This window comes from Muscardinus avellanarius (genome assembly GCF_963383645.1).
Source record: "Muscardinus avellanarius genome assembly, chromosome: 19".
Lineage (NCBI taxonomy): Eukaryota > Metazoa > Chordata > Mammalia > Rodentia > Gliridae > Muscardinus > Muscardinus avellanarius.
The window spans coordinates 3,812,365-3,836,248 of record NC_137805.1 but is presented as its reverse complement, the minus strand read 5'-3'; the positions used below and the strand labels follow the sequence as shown (position 1 = coordinate 3,836,248).

At 37.6% G+C, this 23,884-nt stretch overlaps 1 protein-coding gene and 1 pseudogene across 2 annotated transcripts in view; both read left to right on the top strand.

Annotated features, from left to right (window-relative positions):
- The window catches only part of MACROD2 (mono-ADP ribosylhydrolase 2), a gene marked incomplete at both ends in the record, with an annotated part of 2,062,459 nt that overhangs the window by 480,005 nt on the left and 1,558,570 nt on the right, over positions 1–23,884 (top strand). The window lies entirely within an intron of this gene.
- On the top strand, positions 1,562–2,437 carry LOC308277220 (large ribosomal subunit protein uL18-like; annotated as a pseudogene). Its single transcript has one exon. The product of its transcript is annotated as a large ribosomal subunit protein uL18-like (transcript).

The window sequence follows — 23,884 nt, the reverse complement described above, 5'->3', positions numbered from 1 at the left end:
TTAAATATCATTTTTCTATTGGAGGAATAGTCGGCAAAAACTTTCTCCCATTTTAATGATTTAAATTTTTTTATTGTTAGGCCCCCCTTGTCCTGTTCCTTTGGCTAAAGAAAACAGGACTTTCTTGGTATATCATTTTTATCCTTTTACTTCCAATCTACTTATGTTGCATTTGTATTAATTGACAATTAATTAACAGACACATAGACCAATGGAGCAGAATAGAAGACTCAGAAACAAATCCACGCACTTGCAGCCAATTGATTTTTGACAAAGGGGCCACGAACATACTCTGGAAAAAAGCCTCTTCAACAAATGCTGTCGGAAAAACTGGTTAACTATATGCAGAAATATGGAAATGAACCTTATTTCTTACCCTGCATAAGAGTCAATTCAAGAAGGACCAAAGACTTGAAAATCAGACCAGAGACCTTGCAGCTCCTTGAAGAGGACAGAGGTCCAACACTTCAGCACATAGGCCACAGGTAAAAACTTTTTTGCCAACTATTCTCTGAAGTGAGGACTCATACCTAGAACATACAGAGAAATCAAGAAACTCACTGCTAAGAAAACAAATTACAATAAAAAATGAACAAGTGAACTAAATAGACACTTCACAAAACAAGAAATTTAAATGGCCCATAAATGTATGAAAAAATGTTCAAAATCATTAGCCATCAGAGAATACAAAGCTACCCTGAGATTTCACCTAACTCCAATTAGAATGGCAATCATTCAAAATACAAACAACAACAAATGCTGGTGGGGATGTGGAGAAGTAGGAACTCTAATATATTGTTCATGGGATTGCAAATTAGTGCAACCACTTTGGAAAACAGTATGGAGGATCTTCAGAAGAATGGGAACGAACCTTCCGTATGATCCAGTAATACCACGTCTGGGTATCTACCTAAAAGAATGGAAACCAAACTACCAAAGTAATGCATGTGTATCTATGTTCATAGCTGCACAATTCACAATTGCCAAACTATGGAACCACTGAGATCTCCATCAACAGATTACAAAACTATTGCATATATACAAAATGGAATTCTACTCAGCTATTAAGAAGCACAAAATTACATCATTTTCAGTGAAATGGATGGAAATGGAGAACATTATGCTAAATAAGATTAGTCAGTCACAAAAAATACAAAATCCAATACTCTTCCTAATGTGCAGAAGCTAAGGAGAAAAAGGGTCACAGGAGGAGCTCTAGACAAAGAAGGAGATACTATAGATGAGCAAATAAAGTGACCTAACTAAGAAGGATGAGGGGAGGAAGAGGGAAATTCCCTAATGTACATAGAGTACATTCATAAACATATCAAAGTCAATCAGTAAATAAAACATGAGGAGGGAGGAAATACGGTGAGAATTGGGGAAGAGCTAAATAAGTGATGTGTGCATGTATGCCTCTACCATCTCGTACGCCATTAAGATGTATGAGTGCAATGCACCAATAAAAATAAAAAACATAAAATAAGCCCCCCCCCCCTTGTAGCGCTGCTAGGCCTGCAGGTCTGTGTCGAGTCACAGACACGGGTCTCTGTTCTGCAGAATGGGATTTGTTAAAGTTGTCAAGAACAAGGCTTACTTTAAGAGATACCAAGTGAAATTTAGAAGACAATGAAAGGGCACAACTGATTACTCTGCTCAGAAATGCTTGTTGATCCGGGTCAAAAATAAATAAAACACCCCCAAATACATGATGATCGTGTAAACAACAGAGATATCATCTGTCAGATTTCATATGCCCACGTAGAAGGGGATATGATAGTCTGCGCAGCATATGCACATGAGCTACCAAATACGGAGTGAAAGTTGGCCTAACAAATTGTGCTGCAGTGTACTACACTGACCTGCTGTTGGCCCACAGCTTCTCAATGGGTTTGGCGTGGACAAGGTCTGTGGAGGCCAAGTGGGGATGATGGAGATGAATACAATGTGAAAAGCACTGAAGGTCAGCCTGGTGCCTTCATCTGCTATTTGGATGCAGGCCTGGCCAGAACTACAACTGGCAATAAAGTTTTTCGGGCTCTGAAGGGAGCTGTGGATGAAGGCTTGTCCATCCCTCATAGTACCAAACCATTCCCTGGTTATGATTCTGAAAAGCAAAGAATGCAGTGCTGAAGTTCATGGGAAGTACATCATGGGTTAGACTGTTGCAGATTTTATGCACTATTTAATGGAAGAAGATGAAGATGTTTACAAAAACAGTTCTCTCAGTACATAAAGAACAATGCTACTCCAGACCTGATGGAGGAGATGTAAAAGAAAGCTCATTCTGCTATACATACAAGAGAACCTAGTCTATAAGAAGAAACTCAAGAAAGAAGTTAAAAAGAAGAGGTGGGATAGTCCCAAAATATCTCTTGCCCAGGAGAAAAACCCGGTAGCTCAAAAGAAGGCAAACTTCCTTAGAGCTCAGGAGTAGGCGGTGGAGAGCTAAATCAAACAAAAATTTTCTGTGAATATTTTCCATTAAAGACAATAAACTTATTGACCAAAATAAATAAACAAAACTATTATACTCTTAGAAACAAATAAAGGTGTGAAATTTATGGCCTTGTATTATATCATGAATTTTTAGTTGTGATAATATAAACACAAGCAACAAAAGCTTTACTGACCTCATCAAAATTGAACACTTTAATGTGTCAAATCACATCCTAATAAAAGTTAAAGACAAATTTCAGAACAGCAGAAAGTGTGTGAAAGTCATGCATCTGATAAAAGACTTGTAGCCACCATTCATGAGACACTCAGACGATATTTAAAAGATAAATAACACAATTTTGGAAGGGATGAGAGAACTGAACAGATATTTCTCCAAAGAAGTTATTCAAATGGTTACTGAGCACATAAAAAGATGCTGAACATCATTGGCCATTAGAAAATGTTAATTAAAACTACAATATTACTTTTACCCACTAGGATAATTATTACCAAAAAGAAAGATAATAAGTGCTGAGTCAGATAAGAAGAAAATTGAACCTTTATATATTGGCAGTGCGAGTGTAAATTTGTACATCCACTTTGGAAAATGGTGTAGCCTTTACTCAAATTATTAAACATAGAATGATTATATGACCCAGAAATTCTACTCCTTTATATGCTTTAGAGATATGAAAATATTACTTCACATTAAACTTGTGCATGAATTATTTCACATCAAACTTGTATATGAATAGTCATAGCAGCATTATTCATTTTAACCTTCAAATGGAAACAATTAAATGTGCACCAATTGGTGAATATATTATATAACAATAAGATGGAAAAGTATTTGTCATCCATAAAAAGGAATTAATTACCAGTACATGCTACAATATGAATGAACTTTGAAAACCTTAAGCTGAGTGAAATAATCTAGTTAATATATTCTAAGTAGTATGTTTCCAGTGATACTAAATATCCCAAACCGAACAAATTACTGGTTGCTTATGGCTGGCCAAGTACAGTGAGTTATTTGGGGGTGTGGTAAGTGAATACTAATAGATATATGTTCTTTAAGGGAATGGTGAAAGTTTCTAAAAATTGAATATGGAGATGGTTGAATGAGTCTTTGAATATACAAAGACCATAGAGTTATATCCCTAAAATGGACCAGTTGTATGGCATTTGAGTCAATAAAGTGGCTAAAAGTATAAATGTTCTAAATACACCAATTAAAAGATCCTGGCGTAGTGGATAGAAAATACGCTCCAACAGTATGCTATCCATAAGAAATCCATTTCCAATACAACATAAGTAGTTTGGAAACGAGAGCATGGAAAATTATATCCTTTGCAAGCACTGTATTTGTAAAGACATCAGATAAAATAGACTACAGAGCAAAGAAAATTATTAGAAGGAAAAAGATACATTATGTAATTGTAAGGAGGTCAGGCCATTAGAAAAGTAATAACTACTGTGAACTTGATTTTTGTAATTTATTATTTTAACAATTTCAAGGCTTTTTATGTTTTTGCAACTATAATTGTCACAAATATATGCATATATATGTGTTTATTTCGACAATGTGTGGATATATACATATTACATATGATTATATAATTTTGGAGCTGACCTCTAAAGCTTTTATAATGTATTTTTCATTCTTTAAGTTGAATACAATAATTTCTAAAGATATAAAGCATATATAAGTTGTCGCTACCCTTTGAGAAATAAAAATCTGAGAGGTTTTACTTGTGTCATTTAAGGAAATGACCTTTTCTGCCTCTCTGGTGTTGAACATGGCTCAGGGAGACACCTAAAGCTGCAGTTTGGAGTGTTTTTCCTTTCTTCACATTTCTTTTTGTTTTAACCTCCTGAATGTGAAATTGTTTAAATAGCATGTATATTTACATGCAGTATTTAAGTATTTAAGCTCTAATGCTTAGTTCTCAATAATTAATATTCTCCCTATGCATTTTGACCAGCCAAAGATGTTTTGAGCAAGAGAGAACAAGACCTTGCTATTCTATAGAGACCTTTTGAAAGCAGGATTGTTAGGATTTCCTTAAGAGCACTTTAAATTTGTTGGAAGCATGGCGACTTTGGCAGAGCTGCTAGGCGCAAAGAGTTGTTTAATAATCACACTGGATTTCGAGGGATAAATGGCTAAACTTACTTTAGTGCTCCTCTCCCCCCCCCCCCTCTCTCTCTCTCTCTCTCTCTCTCTCTCTCTCTCTCCCTCTCTCTCTCTCCCTCTCTCTCCCTCTCTCTCTCTCTCCCTCTCTCTCTCTCTCTCTCCCTCTCTCTCCCTCTCTCTCCCTCTCTCTCTCTCTCTCTCTCTCTCTCTCTCTCTCTCTCTCTCCCTCTCTCTCTCTCTCTCTCTCTCTCTCTCTCTCTCCCTCTCTCTCCCTCTCTCTCCCTCTCTCTCCCTCTCTCTCTCTCTCTCTCTCTCCCTCTCTCTCCCTCTCTCTCCCTCTCTCTACCTCTCTCTCTCTCTGTGTCTGTCTGACATCTAGAAGTTGAAAACAGGATAAAAGACCTCCTTCTAGAATATTCAGATGCAAACCCAATTCTTGATCTCTAGTAAAGTCATATGGTCCTAATATAGGAGACACAACCTATTTCTTTTTTTTAAACAAATTTTTTATTGAACATAAATGGTATACATTTAAACTATATTTGGTGCCCTCTCCCCCCCGCCCCCATTTTCCCTTCCCCCTCCCACCAATGGTTGTCCAGGGTAACCATGTCATATTCATAATTTTACACATATTCGGATGTAGACCCTCATTAGTCAAGATCAGCCTTCCTCCTCTCCTATCTTTCCATTCAGACTTTGCTGATATTTCCCCTCCATTATCTGGAGTCCCACTGGTATCCTCTGTGTTCCCTCGTTTGGGCATATTAGAGGAAACATATGTACCTTCTCCTTCTGTGCTTGGCTGATCTCACTTAACATAATGTTCTTGAGGACTTTCCATCTTCTTGCAAATGGTATGACTTTGTTCTTCTTTATGGCCGAATAGAATTCCATTGTGTGTATTTCCCAAAGTTTTGCAATCCATTCATCTGTTGATGGAGACCTGGGTTGGTTCCATATTTTGGCTATTACAAATTGTGCTGCTATGAACATAGGTATGCATATGTTGCTGTATTTCTCTGAATTCAACCCCTTTGGAAAGATACCCAGGAGTGGTAGAGCTGGACCATATGGTGGATCTATTCCCACCTTTCTTAGGAATCTCCACACAGATCTCCATAGTGGTTAAACTAGTTTGCATTCCCACCAACAGTGTAAAAGAGTTCCTCTTTCCCCACATCCTCGCCAGCATTTTTTATTTGATTTCTTTATACTTGCCACTCTGACTGGGGTTAGATGGAATCTCAGTGTAGTTTTTTACATCTCCCTGATGGCCAGTGATGTAGAACATCTTTTCATGTATCTATTGGCCCTTTGTATCTCTTCTTTTGTGAAGTGTCTATTCAGTTCATTTGCCCATTTCTTGATTGGGTTGCTTGTTTTGCTAGTGAAGAGTCTTTTGAGCTCTTTGTATACTCTGGATATTAGCCCCCTATCAGAATGGTGGCTGGTAAAGATCCTTTCCCATTCTGTAGGCTTCCTCTTTAGGTTACTGATGGTTTCCTTTGATGAGAGGAAATTTCTTAGTTTGATGCTATCCCACTTGTTAATTCTTGCTTTAATTTCCTGAGCTTTGGAGGTTTTGTTGAGACAGTTACTGCCTGTGCCAATATGTTGTAGTGTAGATCCTATGCCCTCCTCTAATAACTTCACAGTCTCAGGTCTAATTTCTGTATTTGATCCATCTCGAGTTGATTCCTGTGCATGATGAGAGGTAAGGATTTAGTTCCATCTTTGTACAAATGGATATCCAGTTCTCCCAGCACCATTTGTTGAAAAGGCTGTCTTTTCTCTAGCGTATGTGTTTGGCCCCTTTGTCAAAGATTAATTGACTAAAGATGTGTGGGTTTGTTTCTGTATCTTCTATTCTAATCCACTGGTCAGTATGCCTGTTATTGAGACACAAGCTATTTCTATAATTAATAAGGATTCAAGGATAAATACAAAGTTTTTAAGTGACACAACTTATTCTATTAGTGATTTTCATTTGGCTTTGGTATTTTAAATGCTGATTCATCCTATACTTGAATATCATAAACAGCGATTTTTCTTAAGTGATTTTCTTGACAATACCGTTAACACTTTTTTCACATCCTCCAGGACACCTGCAAGAGTTGATCATATTTCCCCGTGTTCTGCTACTCTGAACTCTGAGGATTGTTAATTGAGTTCTAGTGAATGCAGCACTTATGTTAGCACTGATTCCACAGTCATTGATTTCCAAGGCTCATATAACAATAAACAAACTAATAAAGTATATTGAATTTTAATTTGCCCTTTTACCTCTAATTCTCTCCTTTCTTATAAATAGACTTTAGAATTTGACCTTCTTTTCTTCTAGTAATTGTGGTACTGGGGATGGAACCCAGGGGCATTCTAACGCCCCCTACCCTATTTTTTATTCTTTATTTTGAAACAGGGTCTCACTGAGTTGCATAGGGCCTCACTAAGTAGCTGAGGCTGTCCTCAAACTGCGATCCTCCGGTCTCAGCCTCCCAAATGCTGGAATTATAGGCATAATCACACCTGGCTCTGACCTTTTTAAACTATAAGGAACCTCGAAATCATTCCTATTGATCTGCTTGACTCATTTGATTTACCAGTAACTTTAACAGATGGACTGTTAAATTCAAATGAAGTTTTATTTCTTTATGATAATGTGTAGTAATCAGGATGTTATCCAGATAGATTAGCACCAAGACCCTGAGAGTCTTATATTAGTTTCTAGATAAAAAGTATATGGTGAATTTGCAATACTATATAAAATTGAGAAACATTTCTATTATAATTTACATATAAATTATATATTATGGTTATATACAGTCTAGGTAATGATATTATTTAGAAGTATTTCATTGTGATCTGATTATAAAGAAGACTATTATTCTCACATTGTGTTTTTCAAATATCTGGACCTTTGAGAAAGATTAGTTTGGTCTTAGATTTCTTTATGATTATGTACTAGAAACCACCATAAGCTCAGCATTTTGAAATAATTGCTGAAAGCCTTTTAGTATACTGACATTAATTTTTATTCTTATGAACTCTTTTTTTGCAATTCTCGGGATGGAACCCAGGTACTTTCTACCTCTACCTCTGAGCTATACCCCCAAACCAATTTTTATTATTCTTTATTTTGAAACAAGGTGTCACTAAGTCCAGAAGGCCTCACTAAGTAGCTGAGGCTGGCCGTTAAACTGCAATCCTCCTATCTCATCTTCCAAAGTACTGGGATTAAAAGGGTGTGCCGCCACGCCTAGCTCTTAGGAACTTTTAAATGAAAAAAAAAAAAAGTGATATCAATACCTATGTTAGATTTGGGGGATGAATAGGGACATTATGTATTTTTATTTTCAATATAGTACGGGATTCCTCCAAGGTGTTGTTTTGTTGTTTAGTTGGAATGATAAACTTTAACTTCTTTCCTAATAGTAAAGAGATAGCATGAGTAGTGTTGGTATTATTATCTCAGTTTGCTTAGGTTGCATTTGTAAAAAACCATATTGATGAAGAAGAAACACCACAATCTATTGAACACATAAGAATCTTCATGCTGCTTACTTGAAATGACACATCAAAAACTACCATGCTAAAGAAAAGATATACTTTGAAATAATATCTCTAGGGCGTTCTTCTAGTACAGCTTTAACTATGCTTTTCAAGTTCTACATAACAAACTTGGCACTAGTCATAAAAAGCTGAAACACGTATCAAGAAAATAGTCTAATAAGAATTATAAGTCTAGGTCAAGGAAATGAATAAACCAGAATGTGAGGTATCATTTTTTTTTTTAACTATAACAGTCCTTAGCAATAATCGGCACTTTGCTGATTTAACAGGAAACATGTTACTCTACTGCCATCTGGACATCCTGAACAGAAGCTCTGCTCTGGATGAGGGAGAGGCATAATGACTAAATAGATGTCTTGGCAGATAAACCTCTTTTTTAATGTCTTGGGATTTGAGATGTAAAACCAATGGCCACAATTTTGAACCATCTGCTTTTTGCATTGTCTCCTCTACAAGGAAAGAGGTTAGGAAATGGAACACTCGCAAACATCACTTTGTTGCAGTTATTTGAAAAATTATTTATCTAAATACATGAACGAAGTCAAATTCACTTTTTACTGGAACCTATTACACCAAACAAGTAGATTACTTATTTTTTTTTACCGAATTCAATATTATGTTATTTAACTTGGTTTATTTGTAATTTATATATCCACCTGATTTCAAAAAATAGATGTGCAATTTTACACTAAAAGGTTTATATATAACTAAAATCCTAATATTTATTAAGTAACACATGCCAGCAAATATTTGTCAGCTATAGAGTAATTGGACCTATACACACCAAACCTCAATGTTTGAAATTGGTGTGAAAATTCCTTTGGGTACATGCCTGTCTTCTGAAAATAAAGAGAAGTGAGAGGCCAGTACATCTATCAGACTTGATCTCAAATTGAGTGATTTAAGAAATGCCTTAAACTGGGCGTGGTGGCTCACGCTTGTAATCCCTGCGCTTGGGAGGCTGAGACAGGAGGATGGCACAGGTTCAAAACCAGCCTCAGCTACTTAGTGAGGCGCTCAGCAACTTAGTGAGACCCTGTTTCCAAATAAAATAAAAAAGGCCTGGGAGTATAGCGTGGAGGTAGAGAGCCTCTGGGTTCCACCCCCAGTACCACCAAAAAAAAAAAAAAAAAAAAAAAAAAAAAAATCTTGGATGCTCTTTCCTTTCTATCTCTTTCTATCTAGGTTTCTTGGCTTCCTGGGTCGTTTCCATCCTTTCTCGTTCCTTCTTCTCCCTTGGGATAGGGAATTCTCCAGGGAAGTTTCTCAGGATGTTTTCTTTAATGCTCTTGCTAGTCCTCTCACAAGGAATGACACTAGATTATGTTCTGATGCTCTTTTTCTCTTGCTTTGAATGAAGCTTGGGTAAACTTGGTGCAGCCTGCACCATTCTGACCATCCCTCCTCAGTGCTTTTTGAGCCCTGTGTCGCTCTCCTTCCTCCTGAGTCTGATTTCCTTTGGATGTCAATATTACCCTAGCATGTGTCAGAACCTGCAATCACAACCTTATGGGTGCTGGATGGACTGTAGACCTTCTCCATGGAAGAGAAGGACAGAATTGAACTGCTTATGTCCTCCTTCCTTCCCATACATGTTGCTGAGATCGATAGTAATGCCTTCATATGTGGACAGGACACTAAACTGGTTCCTTCCTCAGTCCTCCTTTTCTTCTTTATGGCTGAGTAAAATTCCATTGTGTGTATATAGACATTTTCTCTATCCATTCATCTATTGGGGGACACCCAGGTTGGTACCACGATTTGGTTACTGTGAATTGGGCTACAATAAACATGATACTGCATGTCACTACACTCTTCTATCTTAAATTGGGGGGGGGGCACTAGGGATTGAACCCAGGGCCATTCTAACTCTGACCTATGCTCCTAGCCCTTTTTATTTTTTTTAAATTTTGAAACAGGGTCTCACTAAATTGCTGAGACTGGCCTTAAACCTTTGGTCTTCTTGTCTCCTCCTTCCAAGAACTGGGATTACTGGCTTGTTCTACCATGCCTGATTAAGAGGAGCATTTTAGAAGCTGAATTATAGATGTAGTTCTTTTTCTTATGTGACATTACCATTATAATATTATATTACATAATATATGTGACATATTTGTGGAATATATAGCATGTTATATGTAGTAAGATATATTACATGTATTATATAATGTTATATAGCTGCATAATATGTTATGTATATATAATATATAATACAGTTTGTAGCTGCATGCATATTTTTTAAGAAATTGTAAGAATATTTTCCAGTGTGGCTATAGTATTATACATTCTTACCAGAAATATATGAGTGACCCAATTTCTCTGCATCCTCATCAAAATTAGGTATCATCATTATTTTTTATTTTAGCTCTTCTGGCTTTCTTGCTTTGATTTATATTTTCCTAATGATCTTCTCATTTATTTTGTCACCAGAATATTCTCTTTTAGTGAAACACTTCTTCACATTTTTTTTTACCATTTTCCAACTGGATTGTTTAGGTTTTTTATTGTTATTTTTGTATTAGTCTTTTTTGTTGATTTGTTTTGTTTTGTTGTATAGTATTTAGTTTTGAGAGTTTAAAATTTTATTCTAGTATTTAATGCTTTGATGGGCATGTGGATTGTATATATATTCTCATAATCTGAAATTGTCTCTTTTCTTCTCTTCATAGGGTCTTTCACAGAGAAAAAGTTTAAAATTTTGATAAATATCTGTTCTTTTTCTAATGAGTCATGTTAAATATAAGAACTCTTTATTTGTTCCTAGATCCCAAAGATTTCCCCGTATTCTTTTCTAAAGGTTTTTACCTATAAGCATTTTAAGTTGATTTTTGAACAGGATATAAAAGATAGGCTAAAGGTCCTTTTTTGGCTTATGATGTCCAAATGCTCCAGTGCTGTTGTTTGAAGACATTGTCCTTTCCTTTAATTACTTTTGTTGCTTTGTCCAGAGTCCTTGGGCATATTTTTTGGATTTATTTCTCAGTTCCCTATTTTTTCTGTTTCAATGTGACTATGTGTCAGTCTTCTCATCAATATCATGCATTCTGGTTGACTGTGTACATAATTTATTTATAGGCTAGTGGCATTTCATCTAGTCAATAGATATAGAAATTTTATTTTCTGTGAGATCCTTTATATCCTTTTGCTCTTCTCTAATTATGCGATGATTATCTTAAGAATTTACTCTATGCACGATTATTCTGTTATGTTTTTATTGGTGCATTATAGTCTCCCATCTTAGTGTAATCCATGGGGGTAGAGCTAGGGAAAGCTCTATGTACATTTGAAATGGAATTAGACAAGGTTATAATTGGTGTGTGGTGCCAAAAATCGAGCCTTCCAAATGCTTGCTAGGAAAATGCTCTAGCACTGAGCTAAATCTCCAGCCCTTTTATTTTGTTTTGAGACAAGGTATCCCTAAATTGTCCAGGCTGACCTCTATGTGACCTCCAGCCCCTACCTCCTAAGTGGCTGGAATTAAAGGCATGCACTGACACACCTTGAAGACAGGGTTATAACTTTTTTGTGAGGAAAAGGAAAGCTTCATGATGTGTGACTGTGCGGTGCCTTCCCATGTTATTTTCTCATTCCTGATTTTCCAAGCTTCCTTGTTTTATTATTTTTTTTTTTGTTTAGAGAACTTCTTTTTCGTAGTTGTACTAGTGATAATATTCTGTTAGTGGTTCTTAATCTGAGAATGCCTTGATTTTCCCTTTATTCCTGGAGGACATTTTCACTAGGTATCAGATTCTGGGTTGATAAAATTCTGGTTCGCTACTTCCTTCTAGCTTCCAAGGTTAAATGAGATTGTCACTACAATTGGAATTGTGCTTTTCCTCTAGGTTAGGTATTGTTTATCTTTGCTGCTTTCAAAAATTTTGTCATTAGTTTTCAGAAGTTTAATTATTATGTGTTTTGAAATTATTATCTTTGGGTTTATCCTGTTTTAGGATTTGTTCAGCTTCTTCAATCTGTACACTTAAGTCTCTTGCCAAACCTAAGAAATGATTGGTCTTTATTTTCAGATTCTCTTAGCCCTGTCTTCTTTATCATCTACTTTCAGTACTTAGATGATGTGAATGCTAGCTTGACATGGCTCTGTTATTTTTTCAGCTTATTGATTTCTATTGGGTTCTGTTTTTTCAGCTTATTCATTCTTAGTTCTATTTCCTTAATTGTGCTTTGTAGCACAATCACTGGGTTTTAAAATTCTTGTTATTCTATTGTCTAGTTCTAAACTTTATTTTTTATTGGTACATTGTAGTCATACACGGTAATGGAGTAGAAGATGGTGGAGGCATACATACACACATTGCTCATTTAGCCCTTCTCCAATTCCCACCCCATTCCCTCCCCATTCCTTCCTTCTCAGGTTTGGCTTACTGATTGACTTTGATATGTTTGTGACTGTACATCATGTACATTCAGGAATTTCCCTCTTTCTCCTTCCAATTCCCCTCAGTAGGTCACCTTATTTCCTCATCTATGGTTTCTTCTTTATCTAGAGTTCCTCCTATGACCTGTTTTCTCCCTAGCTTCTGCATATTAGGGAGAATATCTGATTTTTTTACTTTTTGTGAGTGACTAATCTCACTTAGCATAATGTTACCCAGTTCCATCCATTTTTTCCATAAATGATGTAAGTTTGTTCTTTACGGCTGAGTAAAATATATGGAGAACTCAAGAAACTCATAGCTAAGAAAAAATAACACAATCAAAAACTGAGCAAATAAACTAAATAGACACTTCACAAAAGAAGAAATTTAAATGCTAATAAATATATAAAAAGCTGTTCAACATTGTTAGCAATCAGAGCATTAAAAATAAAAATAAAACAATGCTGGCAAGGATGTAGAGAAGTGGGAACTCTGATGCATTGTTGGTGGAATTGCAAATTAGTGCAACCCCCTTGGAAAACACTTAGGAGGATCCTCAGAAGAATGGGAACAAGCCTGCCATGTGATTCAGCAATACCACTCCTGGGTACAGAAATAGCACAGATTCAAAAGAATGGAAACCAAACTACCAAACTAATGCATGCTTATCTGTGTTCATAATCTCACAATTTACCATTGCCAAACTATGGAACCAGTCAAGATGTCCATCAATAGATGAATTATGGGATATATACACAATGGAATTTTAATCTACAATATTTGTCAAATAATTTTAACATCTCTGCTGTCTAGGTGTAGGCATTTATTGATTATTATTTTTATTCAGATTTCTTATTATTACTTTGATTTGTAATATTTTATCAAAACTTAAACATTTTGGTATTATGTTACAAAACTCTATCATATTTACTTTTTGTTTTAAGTGGATTCTTCTGATTCTCTTCTAGAAGTGGAAGAGCTTGTGCTTTGTTACTGCCAGGTAGAAGTCCAGGAACCCCATTCAATCTTTGTTCATACCCATCATGTATGAATGAAAAAAAAAAACATTATAGTTTAGGCTGAGAATGTTCCCCAAAGCTCATGGATTAAAAGTATGTTCCTCGGTGCAGGGAGATATGGAGGTGAGGACTGGCTGCAGGAGGGGTCCCTGTGGGTGTGATGTTGGAGGCTATATGCGTTCCTGGACCCCTCCTCTGGCTCTTGGCGATTCTGATCACTGTGAGGTGAGAGTGGCTTCCCTCCACCAGGCCCTGCCACCACACCATGTTTCTGCCTCGAAGCCGGCCAACCACGGACTGAACTTCTGAAACTTCTAAAACAGTTCAAATTAACTTTTCCTCTTCTAAGCTATTTTTCTTTGATATGTTTGTTACAAAAACAAAAAAGTTAGGGTGTATTCATTTCGAGTCACCCCCCCCCCCCATGCCATTTTGGCATGGGGCTGTATTTCTATTTTCTGTATTTCTATCTTTTTAATAAACTTCTTTAACTCTTCAGAAAAACCAAAACAAACAAACAAACAAACAAACAAAAACAAAACAAAAATGTTAAACAATTCCAGTATTATTTCTGGGTGGGAATTGCAAGTCTGATTCCTAGATAGTCACTACCTGTACACGTTGAAGTGTTTTTATATGTTGAACTGCTACAACAGAATACCTTAAATATCTTAGATGGACAATTTATAAAGGACACAGATTTACTCTTCACAATTGTCCCTAAGCTCTAGTAGTTAAGAGAGCTCTCTCTTATTGTTAGAACATATTTTTGGTCTCTTTATATCTGGCTACATATCTGGATAGCCCTTTTACTAAATTCTTTTCAAATAATACCTTTGAATGTGCCATCTGCTTCCTGCCAGGGCCATTATACCAATTTGGTAAAAATACATAAATTAAATGGAATGTCAAATTATATAGTGGGGCAAAACATCATCATGTGTGATAAATTTTTCTTAATATACAGAGTTTCTACAAAATTATAAGAAAAATAAACTAAAAATGGGCAAAGGGCATAAAGAAGCTTGTTATAGATATTTCAAAAAGCCAATAAATTTATGGAATATACTCCTATAGCATTAGTTTGTAGAATAAAAATGAAATAACAATAAAATATATTTCATACCTGTAAAATGGAGTCAGATGTCTCTTTAGGGTGGAGGTATTACTCGTGCTACTGATACTTTGGGCAGGCAACAATTCCCAGCAGAGTTCTTCTCCAAGAATTTTTCTTAAAGACAACTGCCTTGCCCAAGATTTTGACCTCTTCTAAAGATAGCCTGCAAGCAGTGACTCATGATATAAGATAGGAAAGTCCAACCTCCTTGCCTCCAGGCTGGACAACTAAAGAATTACTTTCCAGGGAACTCAACCCACAGCCCAGTGATAACACTTGGCATGTGTGAGCCTGCAAAGCATAGTTACTCAGTATGAATTGTTGCAATATATTTTGGAAAACAATCTCACAGAATCACTTAAAAGGAAAACACATACATTTTGACTAAATATTCCCAGTTTCCAGACTCTGGCTTTCAAAGTTAAAAATAAGAATGCATTAGTACATAAAGATCGTTTATGTATAAATGATACGCAGTGCAGTTTTTTAACTGAAAATATTCCAAGTATCTATCAATACAGGAATGACCCACAAACAGAGGAATGATACATTCATAATAGAAACAGGTTTTCAAAAGTTGAAATATTATGATACAAACAGATATTATGATGATACTCAAGAGAATGAGCTAGGTCTATTTCTCATGGTGTGTAGAAGGTGTGTAGATGTCAATGAGATAATGTTGTATGAACATGAAAGTAGATAAGTTATGATGTCTACAGGGGTATGTGCATGCATGTAACCCGTTATAGCTTATTAAACATTGACAGATACCAGTGAAGATCAACAGATATCATTGAAGCACAGGTTTTATTGGACTTGCTCCTCAGCCAGAACATGTGAACGTGGCCATACTTGTTATTTATAGTGATGGTCATTTTGATTGGCTGGGTATTTGCTCTGATTAGTCAGTGTTTGTGCTGACCTGGTTGTTAATTATTTTAATTGCCATTCCTATAAAGCATTTTGTTAGCTGAATAAAAATTTTTGAAATCCTGTTTGTGCAGTTGGCTACAGAAAGAGCACAGATCCAATAAACCACATTTGCTTTTAGATTATTCCAGAAATTTGGATGCAGAATGAAGTATTCAATCCAGTTATTATATCTGTATAACAACTATGAATAAGTTAGAATTAGAGTCAAAACACCCAATTTTATCTGGGAAGCTTTCTGTAGATACTGCCTTTCCATTGCAAATAGCCTATGCAGGCAGAGAGATAGGATGCAACGTTATGGGCTTCTGTGGTATTGGAACATGTATTTAGAAGCATCAAATTCTAAAGTTTAGGAAACACTATTGTTCAGAAATACATTAAGAAAATAAATGGCTTTTTATTAAGAACTTTGAGCTAGTTGGAGTAATGATTATATTTTTGCATTAGTTTTATATTATTTATATTACCTTCTGGAGAAAACATGATAGAACGAAAGAGTATTTTGATGATCTTTATAAAGAAATACCTAATTACTTAGGAAATACATATATTCAGGTTAGAGTTTGCTCATTTGTGTTTGATACGATCTGACACTGTAAAAGGACAAAGGATCTCATTATTACTTCTTTACAAGAGGGGTCCCCAGTGCATGGCATGGCAATTGGTCGCCTTTGTTCAGATGGATTTCGGTGAAGCCTACATCATTTAGCGTTCAGTTCCTTTGACAGTACCTTTTAGCATCCTTCCTATTGTCCCACTTGTGGGTCATTGCAAAGCATTCACGGAGACTTTGCGCTTTAGAGAGCAAGCGAGGCTGTTGTCTAATTTGTTGTAATTGCTTAACTTACTCAAATAGTCTAATTTACCTCTGAATATGTTCAGTAGCTCAGAAGAAAGGTGTTTGTTCAAACATGAAATCTTTATAATGAGAAAAAATTATTATAAGGCTTCATGTTATATAAACCCAATGACATTTCTCCCTGCCTATTTTGATCAATCTTTAAATAGCATTAGTGCTTTTGGAGTAGGGGCATGAGAAGATTTTACATAGAAAATTTAGGCTTTTCTGAAAAGTAACATACATTTTTCTATGTGAGACTTCTTCCACTCTTAAATCTCTTCTTAAACAGCTATTCTGCCAGAGGGAATGGATTAGCTATATCATTCCTCAGTCTCAAATTAACTCCCTCCCTGAAAACTGCTACAGCCCCAGTAGGCTTTAAGGTTACCAAGCCGTGCGGGAGTACACAAAATGTTCTTTCTCTTTCTAGCCTAATGTATCTTTGAAGTACCAAGGAGAGAGATTCTGGCAGCATGTAAATCTGAAATTTAGTTTTGCTTTAAAAAAATGAAATTTTTACTCAGGCATAATTTCTTGCAAAACAACAATCTTTCCCTGTCCTTTTTTTACCTCAGTATCTTTGAGGTGTCTCATTAGTGGGTGATATTTCTGACACAATTCTTTTCAGAAGCTAGGTTTCTGGATGAATTTATGCTGAATTTTAGTAATAAAATAGCATATAGGGGGAATGAAAAATAACACCAGAGTGTTGAATAATATTGTTAGCTCGCCTTCCATGAGTTAATTACATTTCTTTTCTTACATTTCTTTAAACAAATTATTAAAGCTTCAATTTCACATTATGTTGCTCTTATAAAACATTGGTTGATAATATACATACTGAGACATTACTGAAAAATGAATTTTTATTTATTGGAATTTGTAGACAGGAAGAGAAATATGAAACAATGATAACTCTGTATCCCTCATGCCAATCCAATCCTATTTCCAACCCAGTTTCATGATTCCTTACTTTCTTGAACTTTCCAAGTAGATGTGTTTTCTCAGAATACCATACTTCTGACTTCCGGGAAGATGGCGATGGAGGAAAGCGGCACTTACAAGTCCTGCTAACAATCCAACTCTACTACCACAAAACCAGCGCCTTTCAGAGCCAGAAAACACCACCAGCAAAGAAATAAAAATGGTAAATACAAGGGACAGAGAAAAAGGGCTGGAAAAACAAGACACCGGAAAAAAACCAGCCCGAAGTGCCGCGCCCGGAGAGGCCGGAGCGGCCAGAGCCGCAGCACAGATTGGGGGGAGCCGTGGAGTGGAGAGGCCTGAGCAGCCGGAGCAGCCAGAGCCGCGTCGCGGAACGGCCGGAGTGGCCGGAGTGGCCAGACCCGCGGTGCAGAGCAGCCGGAGCCATGGTTCAGAGCAGCCGAGCGGAGCGGCCAGAGCAGCCGAGCGGAGCGGCCAGAGCAGCCGAGCGGAGCGGCCAGAACAGCCGGAGCAGCCAGAGCCTCAGCGCGGATTGGCTGGAGCGGCGGCGCGGAGTGGCCGGAGCCGCGGAGCAGAGCGGCTGGAGCAGCCAGAGCGGAGCGGCCAGAACAGCTGAGTGGAGCAGCCAGAGCAGCCAAGCAGAGCGGCCAGAGCAGCCGGAGTGGAACGGCCAGAACATCCGGAGCAGCCAGAGCCGCGTCGCGGAACGGCCGGAGCGGCCGGAGTGGCCAGACCCACAGTGCAGAGCAGCCAGAGCCGCGGTGCAGAGCGGCCGGAGCAGCCGGAGCGGCCAGAGCCATGGTGTGGAGCAGCCAGAGCCGCGGCGCAGAGCGGCCGGAGCGGCGCGGCCTACATCTCCCCTAGCAGCACCAGGCTCCAGAGAGGAGGGAGACTCAAAACAGAGATCAAATCCAGAGAGGAGGTACTCTGGCCTCGCGGCCTAGGATGCAGAAGCAGTGTCTTACTGCTGGCGACAGTGGCGAGTTCACCGGACGGCCCTAGACCAACCCACTCAACCAGCCACCAGGTGCCTGAGAGGAGGGGTGGACAGCGAGCCAAGGTGAGCAGGTGCTGAACAGCCGGGTGGCAGTCAGCAGTTTTGTTGGTGCAGGGAACATCTAAAGTTCCCAAGGGCCGGGCACAGCACAACTGGCAAGGACTCAGAGCGGAGTTCAAAACCAGAGAAGAAATACGCCGCATTACGGCCAAGGGCGTGGCAGTGGTGCCATATTGCCAGTGGCGGCAGCAGCGAATCCACCGAGTTCACTACAGCTCCATCAGCGCACTCAACAACCGTGAGTCAAATTGCGGCCCCTAGGGGAGAAATCCCAGTATTGCACTCCCAGGGACTTGCGCAGATAGTCTCCCTGGGTCGGAGATTTTAGCAGTGCAGCCCAGTGGGGGAGTGGCAGTGGCAGAGATATCATACCATAGTCACAACTCCCCACTGGAGAACGCCCAACTTGGCACCCCCCACGGTCTAAGCAGCCTTGATTGACTCCCTGGGTCTGAGACTTTGTGATACAACCCAGTAAATGAGTAGTGGTGACTGAGATACCACAGACTCGAGATCCAGAGCATCTTAAGTGAACTCGTAGTGACTCAGGGAAGAACTCAGAGAAGGCACAAACTTCCAAAATCATGGGAAAGAGAAATAACAATGGAGCAGTGAATGCCAACAACCCCACAACATCAGAATCTGATAACACAGAAATCCAAAGATCTCTAGAAGATCAAATTAGGAAAATAACTTTAGAAATAATATAGGACTTTTGAAAAGAATTTAGAGAGAGTCAAAAAGAGATAAAGGATGCAATTAATGAAGTAAAGGCCTCAATTCAAAGTATAAACAACAGATTAGACCACATGGAGAATAGAATCTCGCTTCTTGAAGATGATCATTCTAAAAATGAACGCATAGTTTCTAATTTAGGGAAAAAAAACCGACAGCAGGAATCTGACATTGAAGAAATATGGGCCCATTTCAAGAGAGCTAACCTAAGAATAATTGGAATAGAGGAGGGAAAAGAAGGTGAAACCAAAGGGATCAACAATCTCTTCAAGGAAGTAATAGCAGAAAATTTTCCAAACATAGAGCAAGAGGTCGATACACAGGTCCAGGAAACTTATAGAACTCCCTTTAGACAGGATCGGAGAAGAGGATCCCCATGCCACATAATTGTCAAAATGACTAATGTGGAAGCCAAGCAGAGAATCTTAAAGGCAACAAAAACAAAAGGCCACGTGACATACAGAGGCAAACCAATTAGAATCACTCCAGACTTCCCAAACCAAGTTATGAAAGCCAGAAGGGCTTGGAGTAACATATTCCAAACTCTGAAAGAAAACAACTTCCAGCCAAAAATTTCCTACCCAGCAAAACTATCCATCAAATTAGATGGGGAAATAAGAAGCTTCCATGACAAACAGCAACTGAAGGAATTTATGTCTTCAAAACCAGCGCTAGAGAAAATACTCAAGGAGATTAACTGCAAAGAGGAAATGGGTAATACACGCCAGAACCAAAGAAACAAGAATTCCCATCCAGCAGACAACTAAGCAAAGAAGAATAAACAGTGTCTCAAACAGAAATAAGATCTTAACATGTTGGGAATTAAAAATTATCTCTCTATAATCACACTGAATGTAAACGGCCTCAACTCCCCAATAAAAAGACATAAAGTGGCAAAATGGATTAAAAGCCAGAATCCATCCATCTGCTGCTTACAAGAAACACACCTTACAAGTAAAGATAGGAACAAACTCAAGGTAAAGGGCTGGAGCAAGGTAATCCATGCTAATGGTACTCGAAGACAAGCAGGAGTAGCAACTATGATATCAGACAAGTTAGACTTCAAACCCAAACTTATTAGAAGAGACAAAGAAGGTCACAATTTACTGGTAAAAGGAATAGTCCAGCAAGAGGAAATAACAATAATCAACATCTATGCCCCAAACATAGGGGCAGCTACTTTCATAAATCAAACTCTTTGTGACATGAAGTCACACATAAATCCCAACACAATAATACTGGGAGACTTCAACACACCTCTCACAATACTAGACCGATCTTCCAGACAAAGGGTCAGTAAAGATGTCTCAGAACTAAAGAACACCATTAACCAAGTGGACCTGTTGGACACATATAGAATATTTCACCCAACTACAGCAGAGTTTACATTTTTCTCAGCTGCTCATGGAACCTTCTCCAAAATAGATCACATCCTGGGACACAAAATGAGCACTAGCAAATTTTAAAAATGTTACATACTTCCCTGTGTCATTTCAGACCATAATGGAATGAAACTAGAAATCAACTATAAGAAGACCCAGAGAAACAACATAAACATGTGGAGACTGAACACCACACTTCTGAATGAAGAATGGGTCATAGAAGATGTAAGAGGTGAAATCAAGAAATTTCTAGAAACAAATGAAAATAAAGAAACAACATATCAAAACCTCTGGGACACTTTGAAGGCAGTATTAAGAGGAAAATTTATAGCACTGAGTGCTCACATAAGAAAAACAGAAAATCTTCAAATAAATAGCCTTATGACACACCTCAAAGTCCTTGAAAAGCAGGAACAATTGAACCCCAAAGCCAGCAGAAGACGGGAAATTATTAAAATTAGAGCAGAAATTAATGAAATAGAGAATAAAAAAACAATACAGAAAATCAACAAAACCAAAAGCTGGTTTCTTGAAAAAATTAACAAGATTGAGAAACCACTAGCCAACCTAACTAAAAAAAAGAGAGAATCAACCCAAATTATGAAGATAAGGGATGAAAAAGGAGACATTACTACTGACAGCGTAGAAATCCAGAGGATTATCAGAAACTATTTTGAAAAACTATACTCCAACAAAATGGAAAATCTGGAGGAAATTGACAACTTCCTAGATAAATACAATCTTCCTAAACTGAGTCAAGAAGATATAGAACACTTAAACCAACCAATAACAATCAAAGAGATTGAAATAGCAATAAAGAGCTTACCATCAAAGAAAAGCGCAGGACCAGATGGTTTCCCAAGTGAATTCTATAAAACCTTTATAGGAGAACTAATCCCAATACTACTCAAACTATTTCGGGAAATAGAAAAAACCGGGACTCCCCCAAATACATTCTGTGAAGCCAACATCATACTAATACCCAAACCGAATAAAGACAGTTTAAGGAAGGAAAACTACAGGCCTATCTCTCTGATGAACTTGGATGCAAAACTATTAAACAAAATACTAGCAACATGCATTCAAAACCACATCAAGAAAATCATTCACCATGACCAGGTAGGGTTCATCCCAGGGATGCAAGGCTGGTTCAATATACGAAAATCAATCCATGTAATTCGTCATATAAACAGAATCAAAGACAAAAACCACATGATCATCTCAATAGATGCTGAAAAAGCATTTGATAAAATTCAACATCCATTTATGATAAAAACACTGCAGAGAATTGCAATAGAAGGAACATATCTCAACATTATTAAGGCAATCTACAATAAGCCCACTGCCAACATCATATTAAATGGGGAAAAACTTCAAGAATTCCCCCTAAAAACTGGAACGAGACAAGGATGTCCACTATCACCACTTCTCTTCAATATAGTACTAGAGACTCTAGCCAGAGCAATAAGGCAAGAAAAGGAAATCAAAGGAGTACAAATAGGAAAAGAAGAACTTAAGCTTTTACTATTTGCAGATGACATGATACTATATTTAGAAAACCCAACAAACTCAACCAAAAGGCTTATAGAACTGATCAACAAATTCAGCAAGGTATCTGGATACAAAATCAATCTTAAAAAATCAGAAGCTTTCCTGTACACCAACCATAAATCCACTGAAAAAGAAATTCAGAAAACACTTCCACTCAGGATCTCCCACAAAAAAATAAAATACCTAGGAATAAACTTGACCAAGGAGGTAAAAGATCTCTACAAAGAAAATTATAAAACACTGAAAAAAGAAATCGAAGAAGATCTTAGAAGATGGAAAGACCTTCCATGTTCATGGATTGGCAGAATAAATATCATTAAAATGGCCATCCTCCCAAAAGTGATCTACAGATTTAATGCAATGCCCATTAAACTACCAAGATCATTCCTCACAGACATAGAAAAATCAGTCCTTAAATTTATCTGGAATAACAAAATGCCCAGAATAGCCAAGGTAGTTCTCAGCAACAAAAACCACACAGGAGAAATCACAATACCTGACTTTAAACTATACTACAAAGCCATTGTAATAAAAACAGCATGGTACTGGCAAAAGAACAGATATATAGACCAATGGAGCAGAATAGAAGACCCAGAAACAAGTCCACACACTTTCAGCCAATTGATTTTTGACAAAGAGGCCAAAAACATACACTGGAAAAAAGATAGCCTCTTCAACAAATGGTGTTGGCAAAACTGGTTAACCATATGCAGAAAATTGGATGTTAATCCCACTTTTTCACCCTGTACAAAAGTCAACTCACGATGGATCAAAGATTTGGAAATTAAACCAGAGACCTTGAAGCTCCTTGAAGAGGGCATAGGTCCAACACTACAACACATAGGCACAGACAAACATTTCCTCAACAAGACCCCAAAGGCACAACAAATTAAAAGGCGAATCAATACACGGGATTGCATGAAACTGAAGAGCTTCTGTTCAGCAAAGGAAACTATCAAGAATCTCAATCGAGAGCCAACAGAATGGGAGAAGATTTTTGCCACCTACACCACCGATAGAGGACTAATATCTAGAATATACAGAGAACTCAAGAAACTCAACACTAAGAAAACAAAGCATCCAATAACAAAATGGGCAAATGAACTAAATAGACACTTCACAAAAGAAGAAATTCAAATGGCCAATAAATGCATGAAAAAATGCTCAACATCACTGGCAATCAGAGAGATGCAAATCAAAACTACCCTGAGATTTCACCTAACTCCAACTAGAATGGCCATCATTCAAAACACAAACAACAACAGATGCTGGCGAGGATGTGGAGAAGTGGGAACTCTAAGACATTGTTGGTGGGATTGCAAATTAGTGTAACCACTTTGGAAAACAGTATGGAGAATCCTCAGAAGAATGGGAACAAATCTACCATTTGATCCAGCAATACCACTGTTGGGTATCTACCCAAAAGAAAAGAAACCAAACTACCAAACTAATGCATGTGTATCTATGTTCATAGCTGCACAATTCACCATAGCCAAACTATGGAACCGGCCAAGATGTCCATCAACAGATGAATGGATTACAAAACTGTGGGATATGTACACAATGGAATTTTACTCAGCCATCAAAAAAAACCTCAATTACATCATTTTCAGGGAAATGGATGGAACTGGAGGACATTATGCCAAGTGAGATTAGTCAGGCACAAAAAATAAGAAATCAGATGCTTTCCCTAATATGTGAGAGTTAGGGAGCAAACAAGACAACCTAAAGGAGGAGAAATGAGGGGGGAAGAGGAAAATCTCTAAAGCTCACAAT